We start from the raw sequence: 14741 nt of genomic DNA on the forward strand, positions 1-14741 counted from the left end.
GTCGTGGGTGGAGCCAAGGGTGGAGCCCTGTACAAACTCCTAAGCATTCCCAGCGCTACTCCCCCTAGTGGTCGGACAACGCAACTGCGCTTACAAATGCATGGTCTCATGTATATACAATACAGTGTGAATTACGGAGTTACATTCACCACAGATAGCACATTCCGTGAGGTGGTCACACTGCAGGTGAGGATTGAACAGGCAGAAAGGGCATGGGGTGACCATCAGGCAGAGTAGAGGAAGGCAGGAAGTGCAGGAGTCCCCTGTGGCCATGCCCCTTTCTAACAGATATACCATTTTTGATATTGTTGGGTGATGTGACTGTGTCGGGGGAAAGTAGTGGCAGCCAACTTCATGGGATCATGGGTCTGCTGCATAAAAGGGGAGGTGGAACAACCTCAGGGCTATCGTGATAGGGGATTCAATTGTAAGGGGAACAGACAGGTGTTTCTGCAGCTGCAAAAGAGACTCGTGCATGGTACGTTGCCTCCTTGGTGCCAGGCTCAGGGGTGTCATTAAACGGCTGCAGGGCATTCTGAAGGAGGAGGGCAAACAGACACTGGTACCAACAATATCGGCACAAAAGAGGATGAGGTCCTGCAAGCAGAATTTAGGGAGCTGGGAAGTAGATTACAAAACGGGATTCAGAAGGTACTAATTTCTGGGATTAATTCCAGTGCGACATGTTAGTGAGTATACAAATGGCAGCACGGTAGCATAGTGGTTAGCACAAATGCTTCACAGCTCCAGGGTCCCAGGTTCGAATCCCGGCTTGGGTCACTGTCTGTGGAGTCTGCACGTTCTCCCCGTGTGTGCGTGGGTTTCCTCCGGGTGCTCCGGTTTCCTCCCACAGTCCAAAGATGTGCAGGTTAGGTGGATTGGCCATGATAAGTTGCCCTTAGAGTCCAAATTTCCCTTAGTGTTGGGTGGGGTTACTGGGTTATGAGAATAGGGTGGAGGTATGGGCTTGGGTAGGGTGCTCTTTCCAAGAGCCGGTGCAGACTCGATGGGCCGAATGGCCTCCTTCTGCACTGTAAATTCTATGTAAAACAAAAAAGAGGAGGTCAGTCCAGATGAATGCGTGGCTGGAGAGATGGTGCAGGAGGGAGGGCTTCAGATTTCTGGGACATTGGGACTGTTTTGGGGGATTGGTGACATGCACCAGAACCAAAATGGGACCAGCCCCCTTTCAGGGAGCTTTGCTGGTGCTGTTGGGAAGGGTTTAAACTAACTTGGCAAGGGACTGGGATCCTGAGACAAGGGTTAGCAGGGAGCGATGCACTGCCAAAATTAGATGGCACATCAAGTGAGTATGGGAGGCATAGAGGTTCTGGGCCAGTTAAGTCACAAGGGAGTTTGGCAAGATTGGATGGTATTTATTTTCATGCAAGGAGTCTGACGAACAAGGCGGATGTGTTGAGGACACAAATTAAAACATGGGGATCTGATGTCATTGCTGTGACTGAGACATGCTTGAGAGAGGGGTAGGATTGGCAGCTCAATATTCCAGGATACAGGAACTTCAGACAAGACGGGGAAAGAGGTAAAAATTAGAAAGTCCTGCAAGTGAGGGGGAGGTCCTTGACTTAATTTCCCATAACGAAGACGGGTTAGTGGTTGAAATATCAGTGGGAGAACATTTTGCAGACAGCAATCAAAATTCAGTTTAATTGCCCAGCCAATCTGGCTCCCCCAGTTCCAGAAACCACAGCAGGTGCAGCAGATAGAACAGGGTAGCACAACAGCTCTGAATCCCACCTTCGAATGGGAAGGGGGGGTTGGGGCCTGAAGGAGCCTTGACGGCAGGAGTTGGAGAGATGCCATCCCCGCTACATATTCATGAGCCACTAAACTGGCAGCCATGCTGAAGCCCAGCCTTATCTGTGTAACTGTGGTGCGCTGATGGTGGTAGGGAACCAATTAGGATTTTGTTTATTGTCACGTGTACCGAGGTACAGTGAAAAGTATTTTTCTGCGAACAGCTCAACAGATAATTAAGTACATGAAAAGAAAGGAAAAGAAAATACATAATAGGGCAACACAAGGTACACAATGTAACTACATAACACCGGCATCGAGTGAAGCACACAGGGATATAGTGTCAATCAGGTCAGTCCAGAAGAGGGACGTTTAGGAGTCTGGTAACAGTAGGGAAGAAGCTGTTTTTGAGTCTGTTCGTGCGTGTTCTCAGACTTCTGTATCTCCTGCCCGATGGAAGAAGTTGGAAGAGTGAGTAAGCCGGGTGGGAGGGATCTTTGATTATGCTACCCGCTTTCCCCAGGCAGCGGGAGGTGTAGATGGAGTCAATGGATGGGAGGCAGGTTTGTGCGATGGACTGGGCTGCCTTCACAACTCTCTGAAGTTTCTTACGATCTTGGGCCAAGCAGTTGCCATACCAGGCTGTGACACAGCCAGATAGGATGCTTCCTATGGTGCATCTGTAAAAGCTGGTAAGAGTTGGTAAGAGCTCAGGAGTTGGTATGATGCTCAGGATTCCAACTGGCACAATTGGTTTCCACATCAGAGAGAAGTGCCATTGGGCACCCTGCTGAGGATTGAGATTTCAGAGATCCTGGATGTCGTCCCTCCATAATTAGGCCTCCTGGATTGCTAACCCTCAGGTGGAGCACCCCCAGCACCACAAAGTGAAGCTGAGCAGTATCTCCAGCAGCAGCGCACCCCTCCCTGATGAACTCAATGCATTCTATGCTCGGTTCGAACAGGAAACCAACAATTCGCTGTTGAGTGCCCCAGAAGCCCATAACTCACCCATACCCATCATCACAGCTCCCGAAGTCAGATCGGCCTTCCTGAAAGTGAACCCTCGGAAGGCGATGGGTCCGGACGGGATCCCTGATTGTGCACTCAGAGCCTGCGTGGACCAGTTGGCAGATGCGCTCGCGGACATCTTTAACCTGTCCCTACTCCACTCCGAGGTCCCCACCTGCTTCAAGAAGACCATCATCATACCGGTGCCAAAGAAGAATCAGGCAACGTGCCTCAATGACTATTGCACGGTGTCCCTGACTTCAGTCGTAATGAAGTGCTTCGAGAGGTTGGTCAGGAAGCGCATCACCTCCATACTCCCAGAACAACTTGATCCACTGCAATTCACATACCACCACAACCGGTCCACAGCAGATGCCATTTCCCTCACACTACAGCCGTCCCTGGAGCATCTCAACAACAAGGACTCCTACATCAGATGCCTATTTATTGGCTACAGCTCCGCCTTCAACACCATAATCACAGGCAAGCTCATATCAAAGCTCCAAACCCTAGGACTTGGCTCCTCACTCTGCTACTGGATCCTCAACTTTCTAACCCATAGGCCAATATCAGTAAGAATAAACAACAACACCTCCTCCACAATAGTCCTCAATACCGGGGCCCCGCAAGGTTGCGTACTTCACCCCCTACTATACTCCCTGAACACACATGACTGCGTGGCAAAATTTGGTTCCAACTCCATTTACAAGTTTGCTGACGATACATCCAAAGTGGGCCGCATCTCGAATAACGAGGAGTCAGAGTACAGGAGGGAGTTAGAGAACCTGGTGGAGTGGTGCAATGACAACAATCTATCCGTCAATGCCAGCAAAACTAAAGAGCTGGTCATTGACTTCAGAAAGCGAAGTACTATACACACCCCTGTCAGCATCAACGGGGCCGAGGTGGAGATGATTAGCAGTTTCAAATTCCTAGCGGTACTCATCTCCAAAAATCTGTCCTGGTCCACCCACATCGACGCTACCACCAAGAACGTCTACATACTGTAATGAACCCGGCCAGGTGTTAGATTTAGATGTAGGTGAGCACTTTGGTGATAGTGATCACAACTCGGTTATGTTTACTTTAGCAATGGGCAGGGATAGGTACAGCAAGGCAAGAATTATAGCTGGGGGAAAGGCAATTATGATGCTATTCGGCAAGATTTAGGATGTATAGGATGGGGAAGGAAACTGCAGGGGATGGGTACAATCGAAATGTGGAGCTTTTTCAAGGAACAGCTACTGCGTGTCCTTGATAAGTATGTACCTGTCAGGCAGGGAGGAAGTTGTCGAGCAAGGGAACCGTGGTTTACTAAGGAAGTTGAAGCACTTGTCAAGAGGAAGAAGAAGGCTTATGTTAGGATGAGACATGAAGGCTCAGTTAGGGCACATGAGAGTTACAAGTTAGCCAGGAAAGACCTAAAGGGAGAGTTAAGAAGAGCGAGGAGAGGACACGAAAATTCGTTGGTGGATAGGATCAAGGAAAACCCTAAGGCTTTCTCTAGGTATATCAGGAACAAAAGAATGACTAGAGTAAGATTAGGGCCAATCAAGGATAGTAGTGGAAAGTTGTGTGTGGAATCAGAGGAGATAGGGGAAGTGTTAAATGGATATTTTTTGTCAGTGTTTACACTGGAGAAAGACAATGTTGTCGAGGAGAACACTCAGGTTCAGTCGACCAGGCTAGATGGAATTGAGGTTCAAAAGGAGGAGGTGTTAGCAATTTTGGAAAATGTCAAAATAGATAAGTCCCCTGGGCCAGATGGGATTTATCCTAGGATTCTCTGGGAAGCCAGGGAGGAGATTGCAGAGCCTTTGTCCTTGATCTTTATGTCGTCTTTGTCGACAGGAATAGTGCCGGAAGACTGGAGGATACCAAATGTTGTCCCCTTGTTCAAGAAGGGGAGTAGAGACAACCCTGGTAATTATAGACCTGTGAGCCTTACTTCGGTTGTGGGTAAAATGTTGGAAAAGGTTATAAGAGATAGGGTTTATAATCATCTTGAAAAGAACAAATTGATTAGCGATAGTCAACACGGTTTTGTGACGGGTAGGTCATGCCTCACAAACCTTATTGAGTTTTTTGAGAAGGTGACCAAACAGGTGGATCAGGGTAAAGCGGTTGATGTGGTGTATATGGATTTCAGTAAGGCGTTTGATAAGGTTCCCCACGGTAGGCTATTGCAGAAAATAAGGAAGTATGGGATTGAAGGTGATTTAGCGGTTTGGATCAGTAATTGGCTAGCTGAAAGAAGACAGAGGGTGGTGGTTGATGGCAAATGTTCATCCTGGAGTTCAGTTACTAGTGGTGTACTGCAAGGATCTGTTTTGGGGCCACTGCTGTTTGTCATTTTTATAAATGACCTGGAAGAGGGTGTAGAAGGATGGGTTAGTAAATTTGCAGATGACACGAAGGTCGGTGGAGTTGTGGATAGTGCTGAAGGATGTTATAGGATACAGAGGGACATAGATAAGCTGCAGAGCTGGGCTGAGAGGTGGCAGATGGAGTTTAATACGGAAAAGTGTGAGGTGGTTCACTTTTGGAAGGAGTAACAGGAATGCAGAGTACTGGGCTAATGGCAAGATTCTTGGTAGTGTAGATGAACAGAGAGATCTCGGCATCCAGGTACATAAATCCCTGAAAGTTGCCACCCAGGTTAATAGGGCTGTTAAGGCATATGGTGTGCTAGCCTTTATCAGCAGGGGGATTGAGTTTCGGAGCCACAAGGTCATGCTGCAGCTGTACATAACTCTGGTGCGGCCGCACCTGGAGTACTGCGTGCAGTTCTGGTCACCACATTATAGGAAGGATGTGGAAGCTTTGGAAAGGGTTCCGAGGAGATTTACTAGGATGTTGCCTGGTATGGAGGGAAAGTCTTACGAGGAAAGGCTCAGGGACTTGAGGTTGTTTTCGTTAGAGAGGAGAAGGCTGAGAGGTGACTTAATAGAGACATATAAGATAGTCAGAGGGTTAGATAGGGTGGACAGTGAGAGTCTTTTTCCTCGGATGGTGATGACCAACACGAGGGGACATAGCTTTAAATTGAGGGGTGATAGATTTAGGACAGATGTCAGAGGCAGTTTCTTTACTCAGAGAGTAGTAGGGGTGTGGAACGCCCTGCCTGCAACAGTAGTAGACGCGCCAACTTTAACGGCATTTAAGTGGTCACTGGATAGACATAAGGATGAAAATGGAATAGTGTAGGTCAGATAGGCTTCAGATGGTTTCACAGGTCGGCGCAACATCGAGGGCCGAAGGGCCCGTACTGCGCTGTTGTGTTCTATGTTCTATGTTCTAAAGCACAACAGCACCTATACTTCCTCAGGAAACTAAGGAAATTTGGCGTGTCCACATTAACTCTTACCAACTTTTACAGATGCACCATAGAAAGCATCCTATCTGGCTGCATCACAGCCTGGTATGGCAACTGCTCGGCCTAGGACCGCAAGAAACTTTAGTGACTCGTGAATGCAGCCCAGTCCATCACATGAACCTGCCTCCCATCCATTGACTCCATCTACATCTCACGCTGCCTGGGGAAAGCGGGCAGCACCCCCTCCTCACATTTCCAACTTCTTCCATCGGGCAGGAGATACACAAGTCTGAGAACACACATGAACAGTTTCAAAAACTTCTTCCCTCTGTTACCAGACTCCTAAACGACCCTCTTATGGGCTGATCTGATTAATACTACACTCTTGTATGCTTCACCCAATGCCGGTGTCTATGTATTTATATTGTGTCTTGTGTTGCCCTATTACGTATTTTCGTTTCATGTCCTAAATGATCTGTTTGAGCTGCTCGCAGAAAAATACTTTTCACTGTACCTCGGTACACGTGACAATAAATAAATCCAAATCCAAACAAATCCAAATCCAATTGAGTAGTGCTTTAGTGAGACCGCACCTGGATTGCTGTTTTGCTCTCCATATTGAAGGACGGATACACTTGACTTGGAGACAGCGCAGCGAAGGTTTGCTGGATTGGTCTCTGAGATGAAGGGGTCTGTCCTATGATAACGGGCTGAGAAAATTGGGCCTGTACTCTCAGGAATTTCGGAGAATGAGAGATGATCTCATTGATACATACAAGACTTTGAAAGTGTGGAAACTGGGAGGTTGTTTTCCCTGGCTGGGGAAATCTAGAGCACAAGGGCACAGTTTCAGGATGTGGGGGTCAATCATTTCAGACATGGATGAGAGATAACTTTTTCGCTCAGCGGGTCGTGAAGTCTCTACCCCAAAGGGTCACTGATGTTCCATCATTCAATGTGTTCAAGGGTGAGACAGAGAGATGTTTGGCTTCTCAGACAATCAAGGGAGATGGGGAGCGGCGTGAAAGTGAAGTTGGGCAGAAGATCAGCCACAATCATAATAAATAGCGGGATAAGCCTGACAGTCCACATGGTCTTCACCTGCTCCTATTTGTTATGTCGTTGATGCATTTCGGGCTCAAAACATTCAAACTGAAACAACATCTGTTGCAAATTTTAACAAGCCCAAGTTCATTTGAGTTACACTTGTAAATGGACGTGACATGAACAGAAAATTCAGGCTCAATCTAACAACAGCATCATCTCAGGAAACAGCTCTGTCCAACCTGGACCGCGTTACTTGATTAAGTAGTGGTGTTGATGGAAAAAAAAACGCTGCAGTCAAAGTATACTGGCCGATTAAACCTTTACCCTGCATTCAACCCAGATACTCCAATTTATAAGATGATTCAGTTCAGAATCTTATCACCATAAAATAGACTTTTATTGGTCTGTTTTGTGTAGCAAAGACTCCGAAATGGGACTGGTCACAGCACAGAATTATAGCAAATAAAGCTAGGACTATAAAATTGAAATAGATAGGGCTATTTGCAGGTGTTATGTTACACTGTGGGAGTGGTGGCTAAAGATTACTTCAACAAAAGGTTTGTGAGCAAATTATTTTTTGGTTGTCACAAAGTCTCATTAAAACCCTTCCCAATCCACACTTCCCCCGCACTAAATCAACCGTACTGCTCATAATTTTCCTTCACTAACCATTCCAATTATTCAGAAGTTCTGTGAATGCCATAAATAAAGACAAAACTATGGTAGCGGCTGGGCTCTCTCTCCCCTAAGCCTGACCCACAACCATTCTGTATTGTTGTTACTGGTTGAAATGACGGAGCAGCAATGATTGGGCCTTAACGATCTTTCCCTCCGTTATTTTATTTGATTCATTTGAGATGGGCATCACTGGCTGAGCCAGCGTTTATTGCCCAGCCCTAATCACCCTTGCTGTGCCATTTCAGACGGTGATTAAGAGTCAAGCAAATCGCTGTTGGTCTGGAATCACATGTAAGATAAGGTAACAAGGACATTCGTGAACCAGATGGGTTTTTACAACAATCGGCATTAGACTTTTACTTCAAGATTTTTATTGTAGTCAATATTTGGCGTGGTGAAATGTGAACCCAGGCCCCTGAGAATTTCCCTGGGTCTCTGGCTTACTAGTCCAGTGACAATATCTCTATGCCACATTATTAAGAAGGCCCAAGCAGCGTGAGGTGGTGACACTTCCAACTTTCCCCTTTATTATGCTTAAGTTCTGGGGAATCTTGTGATGTCTGGCAGATAATGTTTCATCTCTCCACAGACTGACGATGTTTAGAATGCTAATTATTCATCAGACACGAGTGCTTTTAAACTTCCATACCAACACCTTGTCTTTCCAAATGTTCAGTCGTCTCTTCCTTAATGATTGATTCCAGAAACTTCCCCACTCCAGAGGTCAAGCTAACCGGTCTATAGTTTCCTATTTGTAGCCTCTCTCACATTTTGAATAGCGGCATCACATTAGCATGTTTCCAATCCACCGGGACCTTTCCAGAATTCAGGGAATTTTGAAAAATCATAATCAATGCAGCCACTATCTCTGTTGGCACCTCATTTGATACCCTAGGATGCAGGTCATCAGGTCCCAGAGACTTATTTGCCTTTAATCCCATTATCTGTAATGGTAAAGTTGGGTGTGTCATAATATGCACCTATGCACATCATGAGGTGAGCCAATCAATCTACAGAACAGAACACGACCAATCACAAGACAGGACATCAGAGGGGGACTTACACCTATAAAACACACGAGGCACCAGCACTCGGCCTCTTTCCACTGGTGATAGCTATAGTGACAGTCAGGGTGTACAAATCATTCAACACCTCTTCCACGTGGATCAGAGCTAGCCTGGTCTAGATAGTTAGCTTTAGTTTACTTAGATTAGTAGAGAGTCAACCCACAGGCAGCTGTGAGGTCTGTTGCTAGAGTTCAATAAATCTTTTGTTGAACCAACACCTTTATTTGGTGTATACTTGGTTAGTTATTTGCATCGTGTGCAATCCGTGTTACCCCCGGGTGAACAACACGACAGGGCGAAGGAGTGGTGAATCACAGTTAATCTTTTCCCGGTTGATTAATGTATTTTCCATTGTTTTATAGAGTTTGAGGTTCTAATCACTCTGAGCTAATTCTGTCGTGTGGATGATTTGTTTCTGCTGCTGGACAAATCGTGGAGAAAGAAGCTTGCTACTGAGCATTGCAGCAAGAACCAGTCAGTCAGTCCAAAATGGAATACGGTCAGGTTCAACGGGGACTGGAACTCCGTCTCAGGGAGGGAAATACCTTTTATATCTGTGCGAATAAGCAAGGAGCAGGAGGAACTCTGTGAGGAGGGAAGAATAAACACATTCACAAAGTGCCTGCATCCATTACAAATACTGCAAATCCGCCAAGAGAGCTCGAAGCCAAAGAAATAAATATTTCACAATGCAAATAACTGGGAATAAGAGATTTTGAACAGGGAGGAGCAAACAAAGTGGTTCACGTGTGGGAAATTCCCACATACTGTAGCTGGGAGAGTGGGCCCTCGGCATCCCAATACCCAGCCGCATCCGACTTCGGGGCAGGGATAGTGGCTGGGCCCTAGCCGCTTTGGGGCATCAGGACGCCATCGGCGGAGGTCATCAGCCCTGGGAGGACACCGGTCGGCGGATTCAGTCATCCCTGGATGGGGGAGGGGGGGGGGGGTTCCCTTCGAAACTGGAGGAAAATTCCTCAGAGAAATTTGGGCGGGCGGGGGTTGGGTGGGGGGGTGGCGGGCAGAGCCTAAGCCAGGAGCACAGGCTGGAGGGAAAGGTAGGACCACAGAGCTTGGAGAGAGGGAGCAGGATTGCAGCCAGGAGCTGGAGCAGCTGATCAAGCCGAGTGAGCCAAGGCAATGAGGAGCCAAATGCATGAAAAAGACAGAGATCTGGAGCATCGGTGGTGAATATTCTCTGTACGTAGTTTGTTTCTTGAAGTTAACCTCCCCCTTGAGAGTCTATCCAGCCTTCGGACATAAGATCACAAGACTTGGTAGCAGATTTAGGCCACTCGGCCCATCGAGTCTGATCTGTCATCCACAGACTATATCACAGACCATGCTTGTGTTGTAACACCCTTTCCTGAGATTGTAGAATGCAGCACATATAATTTGACCTATCAAGCTTGTTGTGATATAGAACTCAAGCACATGGTCTACGCAAAGGTTGAAAAAATGGTTCCTTTATACCACCAGCATCAAGGTCTGGAATGAAGAGCTTGTCGAATGAGGAATGGTTGAGGACTCTGGGTCTGTACTCGGAGTTTAGAAGGGTCTTATCGAAACTTACAGGATACTGCGAGGCCTGGATAGAGTGGACGTGGAGAGGATGTTTCCACTTGCAGGAAAAACTAGAATCAGAGGAAAACAATCTCAGACGAAAGGGACGATCCTTTAAAACGGAAATGAGGAGGGATTTCTTCAGCCAGAGGGTGGCAAATCTGTGGAACTCTTTGCCACAGAAGTCCGTGCCCAAACCCTGCACATCTTTTGGGTTGTGGGGGTGAGACCCACGCTGACACAGGGAGAATGTGCAAACTCCAAATGGGCAGTGACCCGGAGCCGGGATCGAACCCGGGTCCTCAGCGCCATGAGGCAGCAGTGCTAACCACTGCGCCACTGTGCCACCCAAATTTAAATTCAGTTAATGAATTTGGAATTATAATCCTTATTCTCAGTATGGTGATCATGACAACTATCATAATAATAATCTTTATTAGTGTCACAAGTAGGCCTGCATTAACACTGCAATGAAGTTACTGTGAAAATCCCCTAGTCGCCACATTCCGGTGCCTGTACACCGAGGGAGAATTCAGGATGTCCAATTCACCTAACAAGCACGTCTTTCGGGACCTGTGGGAGGAAACCAGAGCACCCGGAGGAAACCCACGCAGACACGGGGATAACGTGCAGACTCCGCACAGATAGTGACCCAAGCCGGGAATCAAACCTGGGACCCTGGTGCTGTGAAGCAACAGTGCTAACCACTGTGCTACTGTGCCGCCCGTCAATTGTTGTAAAGTCCCATCTGGTTCACTAATGCCCCTCGGAAAAGGAAATCTGCCACTTTTACCCAGTCTGCCCGACGTGTGACCCCCAGACCCACAGCAATATGGTTAACTCTTAACCGTTCTCTGAAATGGCCCCGTAAACCATTCAGTTCAAGGGCAGTTAGGGATGGGCAACAAACGTTGGCCCTGTCAGCGACACCCACATCCCCCGAGAGAATCCAGAAGGAAAGTATTGCCTGAGTGGACGAATTACTAACCTGCTTGAGCTTGTGTTCGAAACACTCTAAACCCCAGACCCCCAATGCATGAAGGCACAGAAGAATTACCTACTCCCCCTCCTAATTTGTATTGATCAGAATAACTCTCGTGAAGCCACTTTACAAGTCACACCTCAATTGCGTCTCATTTCAATAGCCTTCTCATTTGGCCAATTTTCTTTGCTAGCCCAGTTTAACAAGATCGAATGCGAAACGTTCTACACAACAAATGACCACGGTATGAATTATGCATTGTAGGGTTTCGAATTTATGCCACGGTGCTTTAACTTTGGCCTATCTTCATAACCAAATTTTATAAACTCCTGTGGAATCCACAGCTGTTCAGGTAACAATCTGATACAGCTGGCAAGTAACAATACACCGATCGGACCTGGATGCCGAACATCCAGCCAAATTCTGGACAGCCAGAGGGCAGCAAATATGGGAATAAACCATCAGAACGATGGAGAATGCGCTACAGTCTACAGAACAGATTAAATCCCTAATGAGATCCATTATCCTCCTGTCTCGTCACTTTTAATTAGATCGCGTTGCTCAAATTTATTTTACATGATCGCGTAATTATTCATAAGCACCATCATTTTATCATTTTGAGTTCCTTTCTATTCATATATTGGAGCGAAAAGATCTCTGTCTAATGTAACCTTTTGTTTTCTCTATAGAGAACAGTTCTGATACAATTATGTATTTGCCCCTCATAGAATCATAGAATTTACAGTGCAGAAGGAGGCCATTCAGCCCATCGGGAGTGCACCGGCCCTTGGAAACAGCACCCTATCTAAGCCCACGCCCCCACCATATCCCCATAGCCCAGCAAACCCAGCTAACCTTTGGACACCATGGGGCAATTTAGCATGGCCAACCCACCGAACCTGCACTTCTTTGGACTGTGGGAGGAATCCGGAGCACCTGGAGGAAACCCACGCAGCCACGGGGAGAACGTGCAGACTCCGCACAGTGACCCAAGCTGGGAATCGAACCCAGGCCCCTGGAGCTGTGAAGCAATTGTGCTAACCACTGTGCTACCATGCCGCTCTCCTTCTGGTGTTGCTCACAGTGTTCAGCAAAGCAGTTTGCCAGGCCTTTACACTAGTTCAAGCCTTCCTCCAGCCACCTTGTCAAATATTTTTATCAGTGACTACATGTCAATTAGAGTCATTTTTACTTACCCAATCAATCAATCTTCTCCACCAGTAATGAACTCCCCTGGGATGTGGATCAGAATGGAAGTGTTAATATCTTCTTTGAAAGAGCAAAGGGGGCTGGTCCTGTCTGCTCCCTTCTTTCATTTTCAACACAATGATTATACTTGTGTCTCTCCATCTAAGCATCACGCATATGCTCCTTGGCGAAGACCAAGGAAACGAAAACTCGAGCCCATGTATTTTCTTGATTTGCAAAAGACAAAGATGATGAGTGTAAGTGCAATGCGTTATCGGGTGACATTCTGACTCAGCGACCCTGTAGAAGTGCTTTCAACAAGCAGCCTTTGCACAAGTGGACAAATCATTTATTAACGCAGCGCAGGACCTACTTTTTAAGTATAACGTATAATAGTCGTAAAGGATTGGTGAATAGTGGAGATTGATATTACCAATCCAACCTTCCCAAATCCCTCACTGACCACAGGGTTAATACCATACCTCCCAATTTCCCTCTGGCAAGAAGCCCTGGATCTGCACAAATTTCCTTCACCTCGATTCGCCAAAATCCAGTCCTCAATTTTTGACACCTGCAAGCACCATACCAGCCTCCCCGGACAGGCGCCGGAATGTGGCGACTAGGGGCTTTTCACAGTAACTTCGTTGAAGCCTACTCGTGACAATAAGCGATTTTCATTTTCATTTCATTTTTCACCCGTGTGCCTTCAATGAAAACGAAAAAATGAAAATCACTTATTGTCACGAGTAGGCTTCAATGAAGTTACTGTGAAAAGCCCCTAGTCACCATATTCCGGCGCCTGTCTGGGGAGGCTGGTACGGGAATCGAACCGTGCTGCTGGCCTGCTTGGTCTGCTTTAAAAGCCAGCGATTTAGCTCAGTGAGCTAAACCAGCCCCTGCACTTCAGCAGAATTCACAGTTGTCCTCATTGTTTAAATTTGGAGGTTCTCAATATTGTTAGAAAACCAGTGAATATAGTACGGGATTTTGGGGGGGGAATGGACGTCCCCAAGTGTCAAAACCTGTCCCCACTGAGATGTGAGCCTCAAAGTCAGTAGGACAGAGTGCAGGTGGAGGGAGCCACTCCTCTTCCCCATGGGAGCCGCCATTCCATACATACCAGCTACCACTATTAACATCCTGAGAATTACCACTGACCAGGAACTGAACTGGACTAGCCGTATAAATACTGTGGCTACAGGGGCAGGTCAGAGCCTACGAATTATGTGGTAACTCACCTCCTGACTCCACAAGCCTGACTACCATCGGCAAAGCGCAAGTCAGGTGTGTGATGGAATACTCTCCACGTGTCTGCATGAGTGCAACTCCAACAACACCCAAGAAGCTTGTCGTCACAGCGGCATCAGTGTGTGCCATGTACAAGATGCACCGCCGCAACTCGTCAAGGCTCCTTTGTCAGCGCCTTCTGAACCCAACCGCAACCTCTGCCACCTAGAAGGGCAAGGGCAGCAGACACATGGTAACATCACCCACCTGCAAGTTGTCCTCCAAACCACACACCATCCTAACCTGGAACTATACCCTTCACAGTCGCTGGGTTAAAATCCTACAATCCGCTCCCCAAAAGCACTGTATACCTACACCACACCAGTGATCGAAGAAGGCAGCACACCATCACCTTCTCAAGGGCAATTAGAGACAGGCAGTAAATGCTAGCCTAGCCGGTGATGCCCACATCCTGAAAAAATGTGGCTAGACTGGTAAACCAGATGCTTAGGTTAATGCTCTGGGAGCATGCGTTCAAATCCCAACGTGGTAGCTGGTACAATTTAAGTTCAATTAACCAATATGGAATTGAAAGTGGGGCAGCACGGTAGCATTGTGGATAGCACAATTGCTTCACAGCTCCAGGGTCCCAGGTTCGATTCCGGCTTGGGTCACTGTCTGTGCGGAGTCTGCACATCCTCCCCGTGTGTGCGTGGGTTTCCTCCGGGTGCTCCGGTTTCCACCCACAGTCCAAAGATGTGCAGGTTAGGTGGATTGGCCATGCTAAATTGCCCGTAGTGTCCAAAATTGCCCTTAGTGTTGGGTGGGGTTACTGGGTTATGGGGATAGGGTGGAGGTGTTGACCTTGGGTAGGGGTGCTCTTTCCAAGCAGACTCGGAGGGCC

This window comes from Scyliorhinus canicula, chromosome 4 (genome assembly GCF_902713615.1).
Source record: "Scyliorhinus canicula chromosome 4, sScyCan1.1, whole genome shotgun sequence".
In the NCBI taxonomy this organism is placed as follows: domain Eukaryota; kingdom Metazoa; phylum Chordata; class Chondrichthyes; order Carcharhiniformes; family Scyliorhinidae; genus Scyliorhinus; species Scyliorhinus canicula.